We start from the raw sequence: 21,908 nt of genomic DNA, 5'->3' as shown, positions 1-21,908 counted from the left end.
ATCTGAAGTGGGGGGGTCGACTTACAATCGAAACCAAAACATGACACTGCCAAAAAAGCGAGACCAACGAGATATCAGGGGAGCTACAACGTAGTTACAATTTTATATTTGCTCTAGGCCCTACCCGTGGGTTTCGCTATCCCGCACGTTTGTTCGCTTTTCGGGAGGGTTTTTCAACATTTTTCAGAGTTTTACAGCGCATACATCCAATGACACAACACTTATGGGGGGTTGTCGATAGGTGATGGAAGGGCCGCAGTTCCATTCGCGGCGGCACTTCCAGAACGGCGGCGCTTGCAGGGAGTATTGATAGTTCATGGAAGAGCAGACACCGCTCACGTGTTTCTTTTTCCCTGTAGTTCTTAGTTTGACGCGTTCGACTCGACTGTCGGCTACGTGCTACTTCCATGCTTCCTCAGTCATCATGAGTGCTCCGGGCCATTAAACATACGGTGCTTGTTCACAGCAGTCTTCAAGAGGGCTGCCGTCCTTTACGCCGAAGAAACAAATCACTGCACAGCGGGCCGAAAGTTCAATGTTTCTGAACGGGTGGTGCGAGAGTGGCAACTGCAGCAAAGCAAAATTTTCACTTGTGACGGCAAGCAAAGAATTTCCCACGGGCCAAATTCTGGACGCCTTCCGGAGCTATAGGCCAAGCTTGCGGCGTACGTCGCTGAAACGTGTGATCGGTCTCTGCCAATGAAGAGCGACATGGTCATAAAACAAGCCCGGATCTTCGCCTTTAAAGGACCTGCTTCGCCGTGAGTACGAGTGGCTGGTGGCAGAAGACCGCGAACTTACGCCAATCGGACCTGTCAAAAGAGCCTCCCTGACGGCTGCGTGTAATTGGGTGCATTCGGCGTGGGCTGCTGTTCCACAAGATGTCGTGTTGCGGTCGTTTGCCAAGTATGGAATTTCGCTGGACAACGACGCACTGTGGGACCGTAGCAGCGATGATGATGGCAGAACTAGTGAGGACAATGGCACAAGTGAAGACGAGTAGGTCAGTGACCATGCCAGCTACCAATAAATTTTCGTTATCGAATGCGCCCTCGGGTATGCTTTTTTTTTTTTTCCCTGTCACACGCGATATGGGGGGGGGGTCGACTTACAATCATGTAAATACAGATGATTTTACTTTTCGGTGTCGGGATTGTGCCTACCTCCTGTTTGGGCAGCAGATGAAGCTTTTGGATCGCGTCTCTATCACACGGTGTGGGTCCGGGACATTGCACAACACACAGTTTAGCAGTTGCCTAGTAGTTCTGGTGCTGTGTTGTCATGGGAAGCACCCCACTGACTGGTAGCTTTCCCAAGTAGCAATGGAGCTCTCTGTTTGTGGGCTTCAGGGCTGACCACTGCTTGGCATGGAAATGATATGTTTCTTCGGGAACTATGCAGACTGGGGAACCCGTGCCCATCTGCATTTCAAGATCCACTGGTCCCCATTTCACTGTCTTGTAGACCGGCTAGACCGCAGTACCTTCGCTTGTTACTGTGAAAATGTCCAGAACTTGACTGCAGTTGTTTTCGCCAGTTTCAACACTCGCAATGTTAGCGTGCAACATCGTTGGCTTTTTCGCTTTTCCGCCACTGAAACACATTGTGGCTAAAGGCCCTTGTTGTGACAATTGTCGCACGTCTACATTTCATGCAGACAATTAGAAGCATCATGCAAGTAGTCGCCACAGGGAATGCACGGCCGTGGTGTTTTTGCCTTGGTGTGCCGAACTGTGGATTTGCTTTCTTCTTGAAGGCTACGGTGTTGACTTCATTCGCCGATCCCGAAGCGTTCGCGTAGGGTGTACGCTCAATGTTTTGTATAACCAGTTCTGCAGACATGGTGGTATCCACTGCTTCTTGAAGGTTAAGGGACTTTGGCTTTGCGAGGAGTATCCATTGAACCATTTTTTCTCGCAACCCGATGACAAGTCTGTCACGCAGGTTTCGTTCCAATGCACTACCAAAGCCACAGTTGTCTGCGATCTTGCAAAGTTCTGCCAGGTGTTCGCCTACCTTCTCGCCAGTGTTCTGTATGCAGGTTTGAAACTGGTACATGTCATATATTTCTGTCAGTGCCTGATTCAGGTGCTGTTTGAGCAGTTCAATGATGGCCTCATAAGGTACATCCTGCGACTTTTTCAATGGCAACAGACTTCTAAGACGACCATATACCTCCGGGCTAAGTAATGGTGTGAAAATTGTGCGCTTGTGAGTCTCTTCAGTGATTCCATTTGCATTGAAGTATGATTCTAGATGCTTGAAGTAGTTGGTCCATGTATCCGCATTCAAATCGAATTGCGGAGGTGTAGTGAACAATGGCTGTGCGCTCCCTGGTTACACCATGCCACTTGTGCGCCGGAGCAGTCCCTTGTGTCTCACGCCAAGTAGTCTGGCTTGGTTGGCGGGTGTTGTGCGTACATTCCGTCTTGAGCCCATCCTCATCACCACTTGTTGACTACTTGTCTGCTTCTGGTGTACCCCGGTTCACCACTCAGCCTCAGTGGTAATAAGTCCGACACCACAGAACGACGGCATGAACATGTTTATTTCAACGTCATGTTGACTTGTCGCCTCTGCCCACAGTTGCCAGACGTGTTTTCTACGCCGAGGGCACACGCACGCGCGCACACACACACACACACACACACACACACACACACATGTGAGTTCCAAACAAACTGCCACATCGCCACCTTGCAAAAACAGAATTTAAGAAAAGCCATAAAAAGGAAAAGAATAAAGAACATAGAATACTTCCCAGCCCTTTATAAAAACCAGTGAACATTAGCAGAGTGCACCATTCACTGCACATTCAAGATATGGTATTTCTTTTTCACAGAAAGCAACCAAGTGCTTAGTGACACAGCCACTCATGGCTATCACTGCCACTTCAACTGAGGCGTTTTTTTTCTCTAGAAGGAGGAAGTCCACATTAAACGGACGTGAGGAAAATGCAATTGTTTGCTACTGGCAATGTGGTCGAGCTTGCTGCAACAATTTTTTGTCTGTGCGCTCATGTCACTAAAATACCTCAAAGCTATATTACACTTGAATTGTGTATAGCCTACTGTCACCGTAATTCAGGAGTAAAATTTGAATTTGGCTCTTATAGATACGTAACACAGTAATCGGCTCATATTGCTTGAACTGTTTCATTTATGCTTGCATTGGTTATCAAAAAAATGTCTAAATATCACCGCATGGGCAATATCACAATACTTTGCGACAAACTTAACATCACCAATCTGTCTTCATCTGTTGCATCCTCTGTTGCATGGGCGTAATGGCCATGACTAGATGTGTACTAGCGGGTGTTTCTTCCTGGCAACAGGCGCACTCTTCTGGACTGTCGGCTGCGCTTTCCTCGTCTTGGCATCTGTTGAAGGCCTCTACAAAATACTTCAGCTCTTCATGCTGCTGCCACGATTCCCCAAAGTGTTTAAGCAGAAGGCTTGTGACGTCTTTCACCTTGAAAGGGGTTTAGCTGGTCTTTATACCAACTCTGCTTTTCTTGTGCACCTGACAGCTTCCTTCCGCACTTAAGTACTGAAACAAAATTAGATGTTGAAAATCTATAATGTCATTCTGCTCAAATTTTCGGGCCTTTTCGACTCTCGCTCCACTTAATATGGAACACTTTAACCACGCTAATCTTGAAAGGCAGGCTTGATGTAGACTTCTATACATCAGCAGCGCAGGACTTCCAGTCGTAGACATCACAGTGTTTTCCTAACTCTTAAGACCATGCCATGCTCTGCAAATATCCTTTTGTAGGCGCCTGGGTTCAATAGTTCTCGTGTCTTCTGATGTCTTGCTCGATCCTACCAAAGACTCTGTCAGGTGGCAGGAAACTATGACCTGTCACTGGGAACATGAGAGTAACTTTCAACACTGCTGGCTGGAGCTTCGTTTTGCAGCCACCACAGAATCATACCGATCATAATAGAATTCTTGTTTTGGCCCTCACAGCCATCGGTCACCAAATTCCTTTGTATCTGGCACTTCACAAGTTGTTGTGCAGTGCGCTCGCCACTTCATCGCTTCCTTTCGCACGCTCGTCTTCACTACATGTGTAGCAGTAAACTGCATTTTGGGGCATTGTGCCATCTGGCTGGTTGCAGACTATGCACGAGTGGTACTGGTACAACTGCCTACAGTAAAAAGGTTGTTGGTCAGGAAGCTTAGGCATTGTTTGATTTTGTTGGCAGTCAAAGGAAAGACTCGTCAAATCTGGCCATCTTTCCCTCGGGAGAACACAAAAGGCTTTATATATTTATTTGTGCACACGCTGCTCTGTCATGGCTTCTTGTTGTTTTTAAGCATCATCAACATTTTTTATGTAATGCGCATTCCTCAGGCAAACCGAGCAGACATCCGTCTTTGGCGTTCCAAAGGAAAGGTTGAATTTTGTCCGGAAAATGCAATGAAAAAAGCTGTACCTAACAAGTGCATCCACTGGAGCTTGACTGTTGTATACGTGCCAAAGATTCCTAATGCTTTTGAGCTCTGGCAGCAGGTAAAGCTTTTTTGTTTTCACGCGAGAGTAATGAGACTCTCGCTTGAAGGCTCTTGATGAATGCGACTATGGCTTCACACTTCTGTCCATACTGCTTTACCTTAGAGTCCCCTTCTCGCTTTTCAGAACTGAGGTGAAACAGTGCGAAAAAGACGAGGGCACAAGGAAACAAATACCACAGACAGCGCTTGTCTGTGGTAGTTGTTTCCTTGTGTCCTCGTCTTTATCGCGCTGTTTCACCTCAGTTCTAAGTATGAACCAACTAGCCCTCATCAAGATCTTACTATCGTTTTTCAGGCTTGGTCTCTCCCTTATCGTGCTTCTGCTTCAGCAATTGTGTCGCCATACTGTGGCCCACCGCAAGAACAGCACAAAACATATCCTGACATACACTAACAACACTCGCGTTCTGATGACGTACCATGTTTATCGCCGATAGCCCATGGCAGGTGGACAAGTTCTCGCTTGATCTTCGACGCCCGACAGGGCCTCTTGAACAATACATCAAAATGAAGCTTTACATATTTCAGTATTCAAGCATTTGGAATTTGTCTAAAGCTTTTCGTTGAGCTTGCCGGCACGAGAGCACGTTAAAATTTTTTTTCTTGTGCGCGTACTTGGGAAGTTGCTTCTACTTTGCTTGCTTTAGGTGGCACCATTTGCGATCACTTCATCTAGGAATAGATCTATCCCCAGTCTCTTCATTTCTGTCGTCTTCCACTTGAAATGTACCATCTCTGACCAAAAGCATGATAACAAAGCAACTAGCACACGTGAAACAGACTGTATGTGGCCATGTTGGTTGTTTTGGTCACGAGGTGTCCACGCAGCACTGGATGAATGTATCTGGCTTACTTTGATTCAAGCAGGTGCAGCACATGGCTCATTTTTTATTCAACACTGTTTCTTGAGTCCGCATTACAATCAGGAATGGGCCTGTTTTGATTACAATTATTATTAAAATAAAAGACACAGAAGAATAAGAATGGGCTGGGGTGCGTTTGACAGGCATTCTCAGATCATGAACAGCAGGTTGCCATTATCCCTCAAGAGAAAAGTGTATATAACACCTGTGTCTTACCAATACTCACGTACGGGACAGAAACCTGGAGGCTTACGAAAAGGGTTCTACTTAAATTGAGGACGACGCAACGAGCTATGGAAAGAAGAAAGATGGGTGTAACGTTAAGGGATAAGAAAAGACCAGATTGGGTGAGGGAACAAACGCGAGTTAATGACATCTTAGTTGAAATCAAGAAAAAGAAATGGGCATGGGCAGGACATGTAAGGAGGAGGGAAGATAACCGATGGTCATTAAGGGTTACGGACTGAATTCCAAGGGAAGGGAAGCGTAGCAGGGGACGGCAGAAAGTTAGGTGGGCGGATGAGATTAAGAAGTTTGCAGGGACGACATGGCCACAATTAGTACATGACCGGGGTAGTTGGAGAAGGTATGGGAGAGGCATTTGCCTTGCAGTGGGCGTAACCAGGCTGATGATGATGATGATGAACAGACACCCGGGTGTACTTTACGTTTCCATCAAATTTAGCCCAGTTTCGGTTTCTGGATTTGGCTCTTTTAGAAAAAAAAAACTCCAACTATCACCCTTGTTCAATTACTTGCATGCTTTGAAATCGTGGAGCGCAGCGATACTAATTGCGTTGTAGTGCAAGAAAGCCCTGCCTACGCTTGTGCATCATGAAGTAGTGTTATTTTAGTATGAAATTTAGGCATTTTTCAGTCTGCTTTACGTATTTCAGTCCACAGGAAAGAGGAACACCACACACAACTCCTTCGGCACATTTAACACAACTGTCCTTGTGCGTTTTTTTTTTTATTTATTTATTAGGCATAAGGTTGCACCTAGTTTTGCAAGTACAAAGTTCTATTTCGATGTAATCTCCGCAAAGGCTTTAGAACATTCATTAGTGAGAAGTGGTTAAAAAATTCGCTAATGAAACTGCAATGGTAGCTGGCACCGGCCTGTACACTATTGCTTCAGTAGAGCTGGAGTTATTGTGTCAATGTATAATTGATTCAATATTATTCATTATTATTGTACTTTCTGGTTCTTTTCTTCCATGGACAGCAATTGAATGGAACCAACTTTCTGCTGACATAGCATCTTTTGGTAAGTGTTCTCTACTCCTGTTTGTTTGCCAATGTATAAAGTTCAAATAAGAAGCAATAAACCCATACATATGCTACTCAGCGCAATGTTTGCGTCACTCTTTTCTATGTGCTTCTTCTAAGAGCTGTTCCTACAGAATTTCAAGTATCTGACACCAACTGGCCTAAGTTTCTACCCCACTGAAGTTTATGCCTATCAAAGTACTAATGTCAGATACATACTGCAATGGCATTGTGTCCAACTAAGTCCCTGCACCTTGAACTGTACCTTGTCCACCTCTTTGAAAGAATGAAGGAAGTACCTGCTCCCATCGCTACACGCTTTAAAGACCACAAATACATTGCTCTGCTTGGCACGTCATGCAGCTGTCGCAAAGCGCATGTCATGCTGGAGCCAAACACTGCAAGATTGAGTTTGATAACTGATTATAACCCTCCAATCATTCGCTAAAGCGTGTGCCCTGGGTTTTTATTTACACATACAAAAAATATCACAGTGTACCAGTGTATACATACCAGCTCAAGTTTCCAATTATGTGTAAAGGTCAACACCTCACCTTCTGTGGTAACTGACGCCCTTACTCATGATTATACAGTATTTGCATACACTTTTAAGAACGTTCAGATCTATTTTCGAATTCAGCAGGTAAAAAACTGATTACAAGCTTAAAAGTCATGTTTTTATAAAAGTGCTTCAGTTCCCATTTAAAGGGCCCCTCACCAGGTCTGGCCATTTTGAGCTGACAAATTCAGAGCATACAGTGTGTGATAACGATCGTGTTTGCAAAGTGTTACACTGCTTCGCATTGCAGAAAGGTCTGAAATTTAAAACCGAACTATGTTTTTCCTTCTCGCGGCCGCCGCGCTCCAAGCCGGAGGATGACGTACACGTGCTAGTGTGACTATGTAGACGTGTTCGGGCTGTGACGTTGCTCGTGGCGACATGTGACTTCAAGAATTACCGTATTTACTCGAATCTAGGCCGACCCCGATTCTAAGCCGACCCCTCAAGTCCGAAGCCAACAAAAAAATATATATATTGTCACAGTCGGTAATGTGTGAAGAAGAGGACTATGATGGGGGCCTGAGAGACGACGAGTAAGAGGGTAGTTTTTTATCGCTGCTCTACGCTTGTTGGCCCAGCCATTAAAAGCCATCTTAAACAGACGCAGACTTCTTCCTTTCTGTAACATCATTGGTGGACGTGCGGGGTAATCACTTGCGCAAGACGGAGCACCGCAGCGGACGTAACCTGGCCACCATGTCATCCGAAGGAGAGAGTTCAACCACGGCCCCGTCGTCGCCACCGACAGTCATCCTGGCCCAGCCTCGCGACCCCGGCATGTTTTCCGGGATTGACAACGTTGACGTCGATGACTGGTTGCAGAATTACGAACGGGTCAGCGCACACAACAGGTAGGACAACACGCTTATGCTGGCCAATATAATATTCTACCTCAAGAAAACGGCACGCTGCTGGTTCGAAACACACGAAGAAGAGATTACGAGTTGGGACCAGTGCAAGCAGAAGCTTAGAGATTTGTTCGGCAAGCCCGTCGGCCGCCAACGTGCTGCGAAGATGGACCTTGGGACCCGTGTACAGACGTCCACTGAATTTTACGTGGCGTATATCCAGGACGTCCTCGCTCTTTGCCGCAAAGTAGATAATAATATGGCAGAGGCAGACAAGGTCAGCCATGTCTTAAAAGGCATCGCGGACGACGCGTTTAACCTGCTTGTCTATAAGAACGTCACAACGGTCAATGAGATCATTAACGAATGTCGCCGCTTTGAAGACGCGAAGAGTCGCCGCATAGTTCAACAGTTTACGTGGCTACCCAATACCGCAGCTTCATCGACGTGCGAAGACATTTGTCCACCGCGTGAGCCCACCTCCTCCGAGAACGTCGTACGTATCGTTCGGCGAGAAATCAAAGCAGCGTCTCCTGCCACGCCTGTGACGCAGTGCTTTGACGATTCCAGGCCGCTTGTGTCACTCATTCAGTCGGTCATTCGCCAAGAACTTGCCAATGTAGGTCTTCCGTCCATTTGCTCCGCCAGCCGTCCTGACTTTGCTTCGTCTGCTGCCTCTGCCCCTGTTCACCGGGGCCAATACAGTCCATATCCGGGCTATTGCAACCCGGCCGAATGGCGCACCCATGATGACAGACCCAGCTGCTTTTACTGTGGACGTGTGGGCCACATCTCTCGCCACTGTCGAAGCTCCTGGCCAGCCCACTCTCGACCAAGCTTTCCCGCCTACCGCCGCTCCCCACTGAATCCCCGCCCGCCATCCCTCTCCACCGAGGTTGAAGACACACCTGACAACGCTCGAGCCACCGCGACCAGCCGATCACCATCACCCCATAGTCGCCGCTCCCGTTCGCCCCAGCTGCGTCGCTCTCCATCCCCAGCTTACCGTCGCCGCTCTCCGACGGGAAACTAACTGGGGCAGCTCCTGGAGGTGACGCTCCTCTAGAACACCGGCCTGAAATTCCTCTGCTGACCCTGCCTACTAATCGGAACCTTCTGGACGTGGACGTGGATGGTTTGCCCGTTACAGCACTCATCAACACTGGAGCCCAAATTTCCATTATGAGTGCGGAGCTTCGAACGCGCTTGAAGAAAGTACTGACTTCTGCTCCGACTCGACTGCTCCAGGTCGCTGACGGTGGAACTCCGGTTGTGCTTGGAATGTGTACTGCTCGTGTCAGTGTCGCCGGTCGCCACACGTCCGTTTTGTTTAATGTGCTCGAACGTTGCCCTCACAACGTGATCCTCGGACTCGACTTTCTGGCCGCCCATTCTGCTCTGATTGACTGTTCCGCCGGCGTTGTACAACTTGACCTACCCCTACCTGTTCCCGTTGACCTTCCTGCTCAAGCTCCAACTCAGCTTTGTTCCGCGGATTTTATATGCCTGCCATCTCTTGCAGCAACCTGCATCCCTGTCTTAGCCTGCCCACCTGTACCTGACGGAGACTACGTCCTTACTCCCGCGACTTCAGTCCTGCTTTCTCACAATGTCTCCTTCCCACACACCATTGTTTCTGTTGCGGACAATCAGACATGTCTTCCCATCCTAAATTTCGGAAAGTGCCCACAAGTAGTTCCTCGAGGCATGTCTCTTGCCACGTTGTCACCGACGCACGAGTGCCACATTTCCGCTCTATCTGTTGCGTCGTCTTCGACCAATGCTCATTCTCCACCGTCTACATCAGCCCCGACCGACGACTTTACAAAGATGATTGCACCGGACCTCTCGACCCAACAAGCCGCAGAGCTCCGTTGCCTCCTCGAGTCCTACTCCGACATTTTCGACCTGAACGATCGCCCTTTGTATCAAACTACGGTCGTGAAGCATCGTATAAATACCGGCGATGCAACACCTGTTCGCCGACGCCCATACCGGGTGTCGCCTTCTGAGCGACACGTTATCCAGAGCGAGGTTGACAAGATGCTTGCCAAAGGGATTATTGAACACTCTTCCAGCCCGTGGGCGTCCCCTGTTGTTCTCGTCACAAAGAAGGATAACAGCTGGCGTTTCTGCGTTGACTATCGTCATCTAAACACGATCACCAAGAAAGATGTATATCCACTTCCCCGCATTGACGATGCTCTGGATTGTCTCCACGGTGCCACTTATTTTTCATCTATAGACCTTCGCTCTGGATATTGGCAAATTGCAGTGGATGAAATGGACCGTGAAAAGACCGCATTCGTCACACCAGATGGCCTATATCAGTTTCGGGTAATGCCTTTTGGCTTGTGCAATGCCCCGACGACCTTTGAACGGATGATGGACATGCTCTTGTGTGGTTTGAAATGGTCCATCTGTTTGTGCTACTTGGATGACGTCATCGTATTCTCTTCAACTTTTGCGACTCATCTTGAAAGACTTTCATCTGTTCTTTCTGTTTTTCGCACCGCTGGCTTGCAGCTCAACTCGTCCAAGTGCCACTTCGGTCACCGCCAAATAACCATGCTCGGACACCTCGTCGATTCGTCAGGCATTCGCCCCGACCCCGCTAAAGTTCATGCTGTGCAAAATTTCCCCTTACCAACTTGTGCCAAAGATGTTCGCAGCTTTATTGGCCTTTGCTCGTACTACCGCAGGTTTGTAGAAAATTTCGCCCATGTTGCCCGTCCCCTGACTGACCTCCTAAAGAAAGACGTTCCTTTCTATTGGGGCTCTGAACAAGCGTCTGCTTTCTCGCAGCTCATTACGCTGCTCACCACACCTCCTGTTCTCGCCCATTTTGACGCCTCCGCTCCGACAGAAATCCGCACTGACGCTAGTGGCTACGGCATCGGCGCAGTTTTAGTTCAACGCCAATGTGGGCACGACTGCGTCATCGCCTACGCCAGCCGCCTCCTCTCTCCCGCAGAGCGCAATTACTCGATTACTGAGCGCGAGTGTCTCGCCCTCATTTGGGCGGTGGGCAAGTTCAGACCCTATATATATGGTCGGCCATTTACAGTTACAAGCGACCACCACGCCCTTTGTTGGCTTTCCTCCCTTAAGGATCCCACCGGACGCCTCGGTCGCTGGGCCCTACAGCTGCAGGAATACACATACACTGTGGTCTACAAGTCGGGTCGTCTACATCAGGACGCCGACTGCTTGTCTCATCATCCCGTCGATGTACCGGACGGCTTAGTGGATGTTGCACCGATATGCGTTCTTTCGCTCTCTGCCTTGCAAGACATTGGCGCTGAACAACGACGCGATGAGTCGTTACGGCCCATTATCGAACGCCTGCTCTCTGATCCATTTGACCCATCCCTTCACATGTTCGAGCTACAAAATGGCATCGTGTATCACCGCAACATGCACCCCGACGGGCCCGAGCTCCTGACCGTCATTCCGTCTCATCTGCGACAGACTGTACTACAGCAACTGCACGACGTTCCCACCGCTGGACACCTTGGCGTTACGCGGACCTATGACCGAATTCAGCGACGGTTTTTCTGACCCCGTCTCAACCGCTCCGTTTGGCGCTATGTTGCCGCGTGTGAGTCGTGTCAACGCCGAAAAAGACCAGCTGTGCCTCCTGCCCGACTGCTGCAGCCTTTGGATATACCGGCCGACCCTTTTTTTCGCGTTGGCGTTGATCTTCTCGGACCATTCCCTATGTCGAATGACGGAAATAGGTGGATTGCCGTCGCTACGGACTATACAACTCGCTATGCCATAACTAGAGCCCTACCGACCAGCTGCGCTACAGACGTCGCTGATTTCTTGCTTCACGACGTTATCTTGCACCACGGTGCACCTCGTCAACTTCTCACCGATCGCGGCAGATACTTTCTTTCCAAAGTCATAGACGACCTACTTCGATCATGTGCTACTAAACACAAACTTACTACCGCTTACCATCCTCAAACTAACGGTCTTACCGAACGCCTGAACTGCACATTAACTGACATGCTAACAATGTATGTTTCCTCCGATCATCGCGACTGGGACATTGCTCTCCCATTTGTCACGTTCGCCTACAATTCCTCGCGCCACGACACAGCTGGCTATTCCCCCTTCTATCTCCTCTTCGGCCGTGAGCCAACTTTGCCTTTCGAGACACTCCTCTCGACCACGCTCGACTCGCCGACAGAGTACACTCGGGATGTCATAACCACAGCGACCCAAGCACGCCAGATTGCCCGCATTCATCTTTCTGCTTCACAGACATGCCAGAAGTGCCGTTACGACCAGCGCCATCGCGACGTGCATTACGAACCAGGTGCTCTTGTGCTAGTCTGGTATCCAACTCGGCGTGTTGGTCTTTCGGAGAAATTCCTCTCGCGATATTATGGCCCTTACCGCATCCTTCGCCAGGTGACCCCTGTCACATATGAAGTGTCTCCGCTGGATGCCACGTTGCCTTCACCTCTCTCTGACATCATCCACGTCAGCCGTCTCAAGCATTACCTTTCTCCGACCGATGAGCCACACCAATAAGGTGCTTTTTCTGACGGGGGTGATGTCACAGTCGGTAATGTGTGAAGAAGAGGACTATGATGGTAGCCTGAGAGACGACGAGGAAGAGGGTAGTTTTTTATTGCTGCTCTACGCTTGTTGGCCCAGCCATTAAAAGCCATCTTAAACAGACGCACGCTTCTTCCTTTCCGTAACAATATTACCTCAAATGTAGGCCGAACAAAAAAAGCGAGGACAGCGTTCACAAAATGCAAACAGCATTTATTGAATCTGAACTTGCAGAGCTCATTCAACGTTGTCGTCGCTGTGTTCCTTGTCACTGTCACCTTCAAACAGTGCACTATATTCGGTACCGTCAAGCGCATTAGATATGCTGCACTTTTTAAAGGCGCGCACGATCAAAGTACCTGGGATGTCGTCCCACGCTGCAGCTACCCAGCCCATCAGCTGCGATAGCGATGCATGTGGTCTTCGTCACATGTAATATTTCCGCAGACGATCCTTGAAAGGTTTGTTGATGCAGACATCAAGTGGCTGCAACTGGCCCGTCATGCCGCCCGGTATGATAGTGAAGTCCGTGTTCGCTTGGGCGAGCGCAGCCTTCACGTTGTCGGTCAAGTGCGCACGGTAAGAGTCGACGACAAGGAGCAAGTTCTTTGTCAAAAGGGCTCCTGGACACCGTCGCCACGCAATCTTAACCCACTCTTCCACCATCGCACCCGTCATCCACCCGTTCTCATTTGCCCGCACAATGACATTTCTTGGGAAAGTTTCTCGAGCAGGCAGTGTCTTCCTTTTAAATATCATATAAGGAGGGAGTTTATGTCCATCAACTGTGCAGCATAGCGTCACAGTTGCGCGCTGCTTCTCGTAGCCCGCAGAGCGCACCTTCACCTCCTTGGCACCCTTTTCATTCATGGCGTACACCACTGGCATATCAAAATACACAGCCATCTGGTCAACGTTGCCAATTTGCCCAAGGTTGTAGCCTGCCGCTTCTCTCTTTCGCAGCACGTAGCACTGAAAAGGTATCAGCTTCCCTTCGAAATCGCTTGGCAGCTTCTGGGTCATTGAAGTGCGACGTCGGAGGCTGAAGCCGAAGCGCTTCATGAATTTCTGAAGCCAGCGCCGGCTGGCTTTGAAATCCTTTGGCGTTAGGCCTTGCTTCCTCGAAAGTTCCCTAGCTTTCGCTTGGAGCACTTCTGTTGTCTCTGGAAGGGCAGCTGCTCTCTTCGTCCGAACAAAGTCGGCCAAAACTGTCTCCACTTCGTGGTGACGGCCTTTCTTTGGTCCGCTAAATGCCACCCTCGTTGCGGCGCACGCAAGAAGCTGCTGTCGTTGTCCCCTTCGACGCCGGGCGTTTTTCTCTTCGACGCCAAAGTCCCGCCCGGCTTGCAAGTTCTACGATGCCTCTGCGGCTATCACAACTTTTCGCTTGAAAGCGGCACTGTAGTGGCATCTCCTGCTTGGTGCCATCGCGATAACTCCATGCTGCACACCGATATGGCCGACATGACACGGGTCAAAAATGGCGACTTCGCTTGTGTACGGTTGGCTACTGGCACGGCTAGTAGCAGCTGCGATACTGACTTTTCTAGATGGCGCTAGCTATGCACCATATTTCACAGTTTCAATGAAAAACTGGCGCATTTTTTAAAATCCTCGAATCTAAGCCGACCCTAGAGTTTGGAATATGATTATTTGAAAAAAAACTATCTGCCTAGATTCGAATAAATACAATAAACACATAAAAGACAAAAGAATTAAAACTCGAAGCCTACTATACAGTCGCCGACCGTTTATTCAGACCTCACGGGGACTGCGGAAATGTCCGAATAAACAGGTGTCCGAAAAAGCAGATTAAGAAAAAAACAATCCTTTATTTCCACGCACTTAATCGGGTTCGGCAGTAGGCTTGAATAAATCGTGAATGCGCCATGCACGCTGCTCAGTTTACGCGCAATCAGATAAGCCTGAATCTCGGAGAGGGTTGTACGGTCACTATAGGCGGCTGAAAGCACAGTCACTGCTTGTACACGCTCCGCATGCGACGGCAGCATAGCACATGGTGCGTCATCTTCCGACTCGGAGTCATCGTCCGGCAGCGCAGCAGAAACCTGACGAAAGATCTCGCCGTCGTCGAGTTCAGCGCATGTCAGTACAGCAGTGTCAGCACCTGTGAAACTGTCAGATGAGACGGTGTCCGGAATCACAATGCAACCACTGCGCAAGCCTCGGCAGAACATTTTTGGTGTCAGTAGGGAGCACATCGGAAGGCGACAAATCCTAGGCCTCCCGGCACCCGCTTGCCGGCATTCCCCGGCGCAGTCTGCGCTGGCACTGTCGGCGCCATTAGACACTTGACACAATGTTTCTGTATGCCATGTTGGATCACCGCAACCTCGACACAGCACACAAAGCAAACGCCACCATGCCGTCACGCCGACACCAGTCGCACAAATGAAAAACGTGGCCTACTCACAGCGTCGTGCATGAAGAAAGAAACAATTCAGCTGCTGGATTGTCTTGACATGGCTTACTAAGCTGAGACCGAAACTGCTGTAGCCACTCTATCGAACCAGGCAGAAACGATGATGATGAGAAGGGATTTGCAGTAGTGCTACTTCATGGGGCAGCAAGGAGGCTCCGTTCAAAACAAAAATGGGCTTCAGCAAGTCAAACCATGCACTGGTCAGAGTCGGTGCACGGTGCTCTTAATCGAGTTGGCTCAAGGAGTGTCCGAAAAATCCGACAAGAGGTTGAAAGGTGTCCGAACTTTCGGCAGTTGTTATAGATTATGGTCTATGGGGAGAATGGCAGTGCCGCAAAGCACACCGAATAATCGAGCATGTCTGAATTTTGTAGTCCGAAAAATCAGTCGGCGACTGTATTTGCAACTGGGACAGTTATGTGTCAATCAACTTCCGTAACCCTCAATGATGAAACATTTATTCGAATACACATTGAGGCAAGTATGTCACTCATGCTCACAAAGGAAACAAAAACAAGCAGTATCACAAAAACTTCGTACTCGCAACAAACAAATGTGGCACCTCAGATAACTTATTTATGTATTTACTGAGGATAAATTACAGCTGGCGAATAATCTGCTCTTACAAGATGGCATGCAACGAGTAAAAGCCTTGGGTGGCTATTATTTTTTCTTATGTGGCTTTGAGCTCTTCTGAGCAGATGCACATTTTATGGTACAGCGGTATCACTGTAGAGGGGCACAGTTGTAAGTTAGTGCCAATCTTGTTTCCTTGTCCTTCAATATCATTATAATTGATAATTACCAATTAGTGTAATTAGTAGGCCGGTTAACTGTATTTCGCCAACAGATATAATTGAAATTTGCTAACATAAGGAAGCGGGTACAATATTTCAGATTTGAAGTAACAGCTATGGTACAGAACAAATGCTGAAAATGAAAAAAAAATGGCAACCATTCTACTCTGTCAAATTGGAATGGCAGCGAAAGCACTTTGCTTTTCGTATGAGAGCTTTGACTGTCACCTTTCGCTGCCATTCCATCTTCAGAGAGTAGAATGGTTCTCATTTGTTCGTTCAGCATCACGTGGTTGTCATTGTCAGTTCTTTGTGAGTGGTTGTTTTGCGCCAACGCCATTTACATTCCCGTTGCTGTTCCCTGTGGCACTCCTCGTATGCATATTGTTCTTTGGGTGTACGAACTATACGTGTTCGCCCCATCAATAACGCAGCTCTTTTTAGCCCCCGATACTTCTCCTGCTTATATACTGCAATAACCTTGATGACACGCTATTTCTTACGGCGAGCACTATAATCTGTTCCGCATTTTGACGTTTGTGCTACCACACTGCACCCGTACATGATCACACACAAAGCAAACAATGAAACCCATTCTATATGGGTTTTTTAGAAATCGCCAAGTCTGTTTCTGTTGCCGGACGCCGAAAAAACTATGGAAGGTTAGTCATGTACAGATTTCACTGTAATATATGAATGACCATTACCTTTATTATTAAATTCAATGTACAGTATTAGCTCTTCCTGTGATGCATATCCATATTAACCAAGAATAGTAGGCTGACATTATATAATGACCAATATTTACAAAAGTGACAGAGATTATAACTGTGTGATAATCTGCCTTTTTCGTTTTGCTGTGCTGCCCGCTGCTGTATGCTGCTGGAAAGGTTCTGGAAGGGTGGTAGGGCTTTCGCCGTTTGACTTGTGTACCTGTACCCATGTGTTTCATGGATCACAATTAATTATCAATGGCTTCTCCAGCGCAGCATGTTGTTCCCGGAAGCCATGTAGCACTGAATGACTACTAGGTGAGCAGGCCAGAGTGCACTGTTGTGCTAACAGTGTGGCCGATAAAGGCATGCCGAGTTCTTTCTGCCGACACAGCTGCCTTGGAGTTTGTTGTCGCTGGTTTCTGCATTTTCATCTGGCATTTTGGGTTACTTTTACACATTCTTTAAACATTTCGCATAGTTAAGAAGTGTTCAAATGCAACCTTCCGCTTTGAATTTACCAAAGTGGTGCATTTGTTTACATCAACAGCTACAGCCGCAGACCATTGTTGGCTTCAAATATTGTGGAAACTAAGCATTGCCGGTAGAAATAATGTCAAAATGTAGCAAAAGATACATATCTGTGCATATGAGCGGCATTCCACCCTGAGACGAGTCAATATGAGCAGCCGAGCCACCTAAAGAATGGCAGCTGTGATCCAGATACATATATTACAAGCTGTTATTACTGATTTTCACTTTTCTTTAGCTTTATCATTCTTACAGTTTGCACGTGGCATGAAGTATTATTAGAGAAAACTGCGTTTGTGTAAGTGCTCATTTATAGACCGTGTACATAGTTGCTATTGCTGACACCGTAGGTAACTAAGCGAGGCGGTTCTTTATGGGAAAAAAGCATCCCAAATGCTCTTGTTTCATGTTTGATGCAGAGTTAAACAGTGCTTCTCTGGAATAAAGAAATGTGTCGGCATAACAACACTTACAGACCTACCCATGTACGCAGTGAATGCAACGGGCAGCCTTCGAGAACAGTGACATACAGATGTTGGCACAGCGCTGTCGCCGCTTCCCGCACTTATTGTGTACGCTCCATGCGAAGTGAAAAGTATTTAATATGCAATTGCTAATGCCAGAACTGAACTATAAAAGCAGTTACTTTCATCCTAACTGCTTATGTTTAACTTCAGGTCCATGCATGAACTCGATTTCACCAGGTCTAACCTTCACTGAAATGGAACCAAGGTTGGCTCAAACTTCACATGCAGGGCTTGAGAGGGCTGAAGCTTGTACATTTCAACTTCGAATGCATGTTTTGACTCCTTTTGCACACAATTAATTTATATACACAAGCGAAGGCACTACGGCTATCACGTCAGTTTGACGGCCAATCACACAAGGTTCAGCCGAACGATGGTCAGCAAGCTGATTTTGTCGGTTGTGTCATCGTTGACCTGGTAAGATGAAATGGGCTGAATACTCTGCCAGTCGTTGGTGTCAGCATCTTGTCGGTGTTGTATCGACCCAGTGTGACCACACCCTAAACAAAAGAAATTAAATTAAAAGGTTTTACATTTTAAAACCACAATATTATTATGAGGCATGCCGTAGTGGGGGACTCTGGAATAATGTGGACCACCTAGGGTTCTTAAATGTGAACCTAAATCTAAGTACAGTCGAGCCCACTTATAACGGCCCCACTTAAGACGAACGCTCGCTTATCACGAACAAGTCCGGCGTGACCGTCAAAATATACGTTTAGGCTATGGCGCTCGGTCTCGGCTACAACGAACGCCCGCGAGCCTAGCCGATCGGCTACAGCGAACGCCTTGGTGTCGCGGACCACTTTCCACGTGGCGAGATCCGCCGACCCTGTGCTGTGCACGCTCCGAGAATTGGCTTTCCCGCGGCGTCTCTCCGGAGGCACGGAGGAGCGGCGATGCGGCGAGGGGATCGCCGCGATAACGAGAGAGAGAGAAAAAAAAATGCCGGCCCAGCACGCATCAGCAACGTGAACACACAAGCCAGCTCATTCGCCACGGGACCCCACTCGCCATCGTCGACGTCAGGGCAGCGGCGAAGTTTTCCACCGATTGACAACGTAGCACGTGATCACGTGCTTTCGTACCCCCTCTTCTCCCTTCCCCCCCCCCCCCCTTAACGCTGCGCCTCACACCTCACACGACTGCGGGACTGTCTTTTTCTTACTTGTGGTTGTGCTAGCGTTGTCGGCGTTGTTTCCTACTGGTGTGCTCCCGTGCCTATCCGAGATGGCAGATTCGCCGGCGTCTACTTTGACAGTGAAGCGAAAAGCTTTGGACTTGGCCACGAAACTGTTGATCTTGAAAGACCTTTCCCAAGGCGTGAAAAACCACGAACTGGTGAAACAGTATGGTTTGTCGAAATCGACAATATCCACGATACTAAAAGAGAAGGACAAAATCTACAAGAGTGCCGCCACGGACTCCGCGAGGAGGAAGCGCCTACGGAAAGCCACATATGCAGACGTTGAAGACGCGCTTCTAAAGTGGTTCCTTGATACTCGAGCACGCAATGTTCCCATCAGCGGGCCGCTGATGTTGTCCAAAGCAAAGGACTTAACGTTCCTCCTGGACTTCCCAGATTTTTTTCCTGGCAATGGCTGGCTCCATCGCTTCAAGCTCCGCCACGGAATTATTTTCAAGACCATTAACGGCGAATCGGCATCAGTAAGCGACGAAGACATCAACACGTGGATGTCTAAAAACTTGGCCCGTGTATCAAGTTATGCTGAAAGGGATGTGTATAACGCCGATGAAACGGCGCTATTCTATCAAATGCTGCCTGGCAAAACGCACGCTATGAAGGGTGACAAATGTGCTGGTGGCAAGCACAGCAAAGTTCGCATAACTGTGTTTTGTGCACCAACATGGATGGAAGTGATCGATGCTTGCCATTTGTCATCAATAAATCAAAGAGGCCACATTGCTTCCGCACATATGTACGAGTGCGTTACAGGCATAACTCGAAGTCGTGGATGACACGCGAGTTGTTCGCGGAATGGCTTATTGACTTTGACAGCAGCATGGCGAAGAAAGGGCGCAGAGTTCTTCTGATTCTCGACAACTGTACCGCCCACCATGTCCAAGCTGTCTTAACGGCAGTTGAGTTGCTTTTTCTGCCGCCAAATGTAACTTCAAAAGCGCAACCGCTGGACATGGGTGTAATACGGTCGTTTAAAGTGGCCTACAGGCGCCGTGTTGTGTAGCGGATGCTGATTGCAGTTGATCGCCCCGCTGCCAATGTGCCTCTGCAGGTCTCGCTGTACTCGGCGATAGAAATGATCAAAGCGGCGTGGATGGAAGTGACACCCGAATGCATCCGGAATTGTTTTCGCAAGGCCGGCTTCGCTGACGCACCTGAAGCAGGCATTGAAGACACTGAACAAAGCCAGTCTGACGACGACTTGTGGCGACGCGTTGTTGACGCTAACCTGGCCGGCTGCAATCTTGATTGGCAAGATTTTGTTGATGTGGACGACGCTGCTGAAGTTGCGGAGTCGTTTTGCGACGAGACCGTCGTCCGGGAAGTGCGGGCATCAAGCGACGCCGAAGCATCGGACGATGACAACGATCCGTCGGAGCCAGCACCCGTAAGCGCGACCACAGCAGTGAGCCATATTGAGACACTTAGAAATCTTGTGTATTTTAACGCCTTGGGTGACGAACACATCGCAGCTTTGAACAAGCTTGAAACCGCCGTCATTGGGTGTGCTCTGACGAGGCAGACAACGATCACCGATTTTCTTTCTCAATAAATTTTTGTTTTGATTGATGTCAATTTTTGTGTGTGGCCCACATACCACGAACTTCTGGATAGAACGAACGAATTCGGCGTGACGCTCGGGTTCGTTATAAGCGGGCTCAACTGTACCACGGATGTTTTCTCATTTTGCCCCTATCAAAATGGGGCTGCCATGGCCGGGATTTGATTCCGCGATCTCGTGCTTAGCTGCCCAACACCATAGCCACTAAGCAACCACGGCGGGTATGTTTCAAAATGGATGTCAAGACACGGCCATAAGATGCTCAAGGAGCCATACTAGATGTCAAGATTTGTTTATTTGATTATATTCATTTATGCATGACTTCATTCGAACCAATTGAGAAAGGTACAGAAAATAGAAAAAGTATCCTAACACAATCCATCTCCAGTCAGGCACATGCTGCCACCAACATGCAAGTGAGGGCCGACACTGCAAGAAGTCTTCGTCAGTAACGAGATGTTTTTGAAGTGTCACCCAAGTATAATGCAAGTTTTTTTCCCAAATTTTCCAAAGGCGGCGTCTACGTGGTTTACGGTGCAGTCAGGACAAAAGCATAGCCGCTTTCTGTTTTAAAATGGAGTTGGAGTCTTGCGCTGTGCACATTTTCGGCACTGCACTGGCATTTGGCTACTAGTGGAGTTGCAACGCGGTACACAGCACAAGTGTCTGCACCAATGCGCGTCTGAGTGTTGTTTTTTTAGGGTGGGGGGGACAATTCTCTGTGGTGGTGGTGGTGGTGATAAACTTTATTGAAAGGGGGAAGGGTAAAGAGGGACGTGGCTGAGGGTTAGGGCTCAAAATCTATTCCATCACCGATATTGGGGATGTGTATCTCAGAACTAGAGCTAGTCCACGAGTTCTTACAAAACAGAAATTTTTGAGTACTGTAATACCAACACCTGCTGCTGCTATAGATTTTTGTTAGCGAAAATTGTTGCACTGTTTTGAAGCAGTACTGTTCAATAATTAGAGGCAGTCATCGGTGAAACACTCAGTGAAAAAAGCAAAACAAAGATATGGAGGCAAAATGTAAATGTTGAACCGAGTGATAGTCGATTGTGCATTTTAGAGAAATGTCTCTTTTTTTTTCTGTTAGTGTGGTGAATAACTGGCGCATTCACAAAAGTTTTAGTACTGCACTTCTGGTGAGCACAGGGAAATTCACAGCGCTTAACAGTAGCCCAAAAGAAGACAGCCCAGAGTCGCTGCGACAAGAATTGCCTTCTGTTTTGTGTGCTGTGTTGTAGGTCATTATAGCAAAGAACCCCTTCTGTACATTAAATATTGAGTTAATAATTGGCTACTAATGTACTCTACCAAAGCATGAGAAAATGCCTCAATGCAGACCACAAGGAGTTTTAGAAATAGTACACCCAAACGTCTTTGCCTACAAAGCCCCATGCCTTGTTGCATTCCTTTGTATTCTTTTTATTGCCACGGTTTACGTACCTTGAACATTGAGTGCCCAAAACCTGAAACACCCTATTAATATGCCGA

General features: G+C 48.0%; 1 long non-coding RNA gene across 4 annotated transcripts in view; it reads left to right on the top strand.

Moving 5' to 3' along the window:
• Positions 1 to 21,908, top strand: part of LOC126516528 (uncharacterized) — a 57,563-nt gene that overhangs the window by 14,656 nt on the left and 20,999 nt on the right. Inside the window, exon 6 of one of the 4 annotated variants that reach the window (XR_008609433.2) lies at positions 6,610 to 6,651. This is a non-coding gene — a long non-coding RNA (uncharacterized lncRNA). Of the gene's footprint in view, positions 1 to 6,609; positions 6,847 to 21,908 lie in introns of those variants that run through there. The other 3 variants (XR_008609429.2, XR_008609432.2, XR_008609431.2) reach the window with 3 other exon arrangements.

The sequence above is a fragment of the Dermacentor andersoni genome, chromosome 1 (assembly GCF_023375885.2).
Source record: "Dermacentor andersoni chromosome 1, qqDerAnde1_hic_scaffold, whole genome shotgun sequence".
Classification (NCBI taxonomy): domain Eukaryota; kingdom Metazoa; phylum Arthropoda; class Arachnida; order Ixodida; family Ixodidae; genus Dermacentor; species Dermacentor andersoni.
This window is presented reverse-complemented; position numbering and strand designations above follow the sequence as displayed.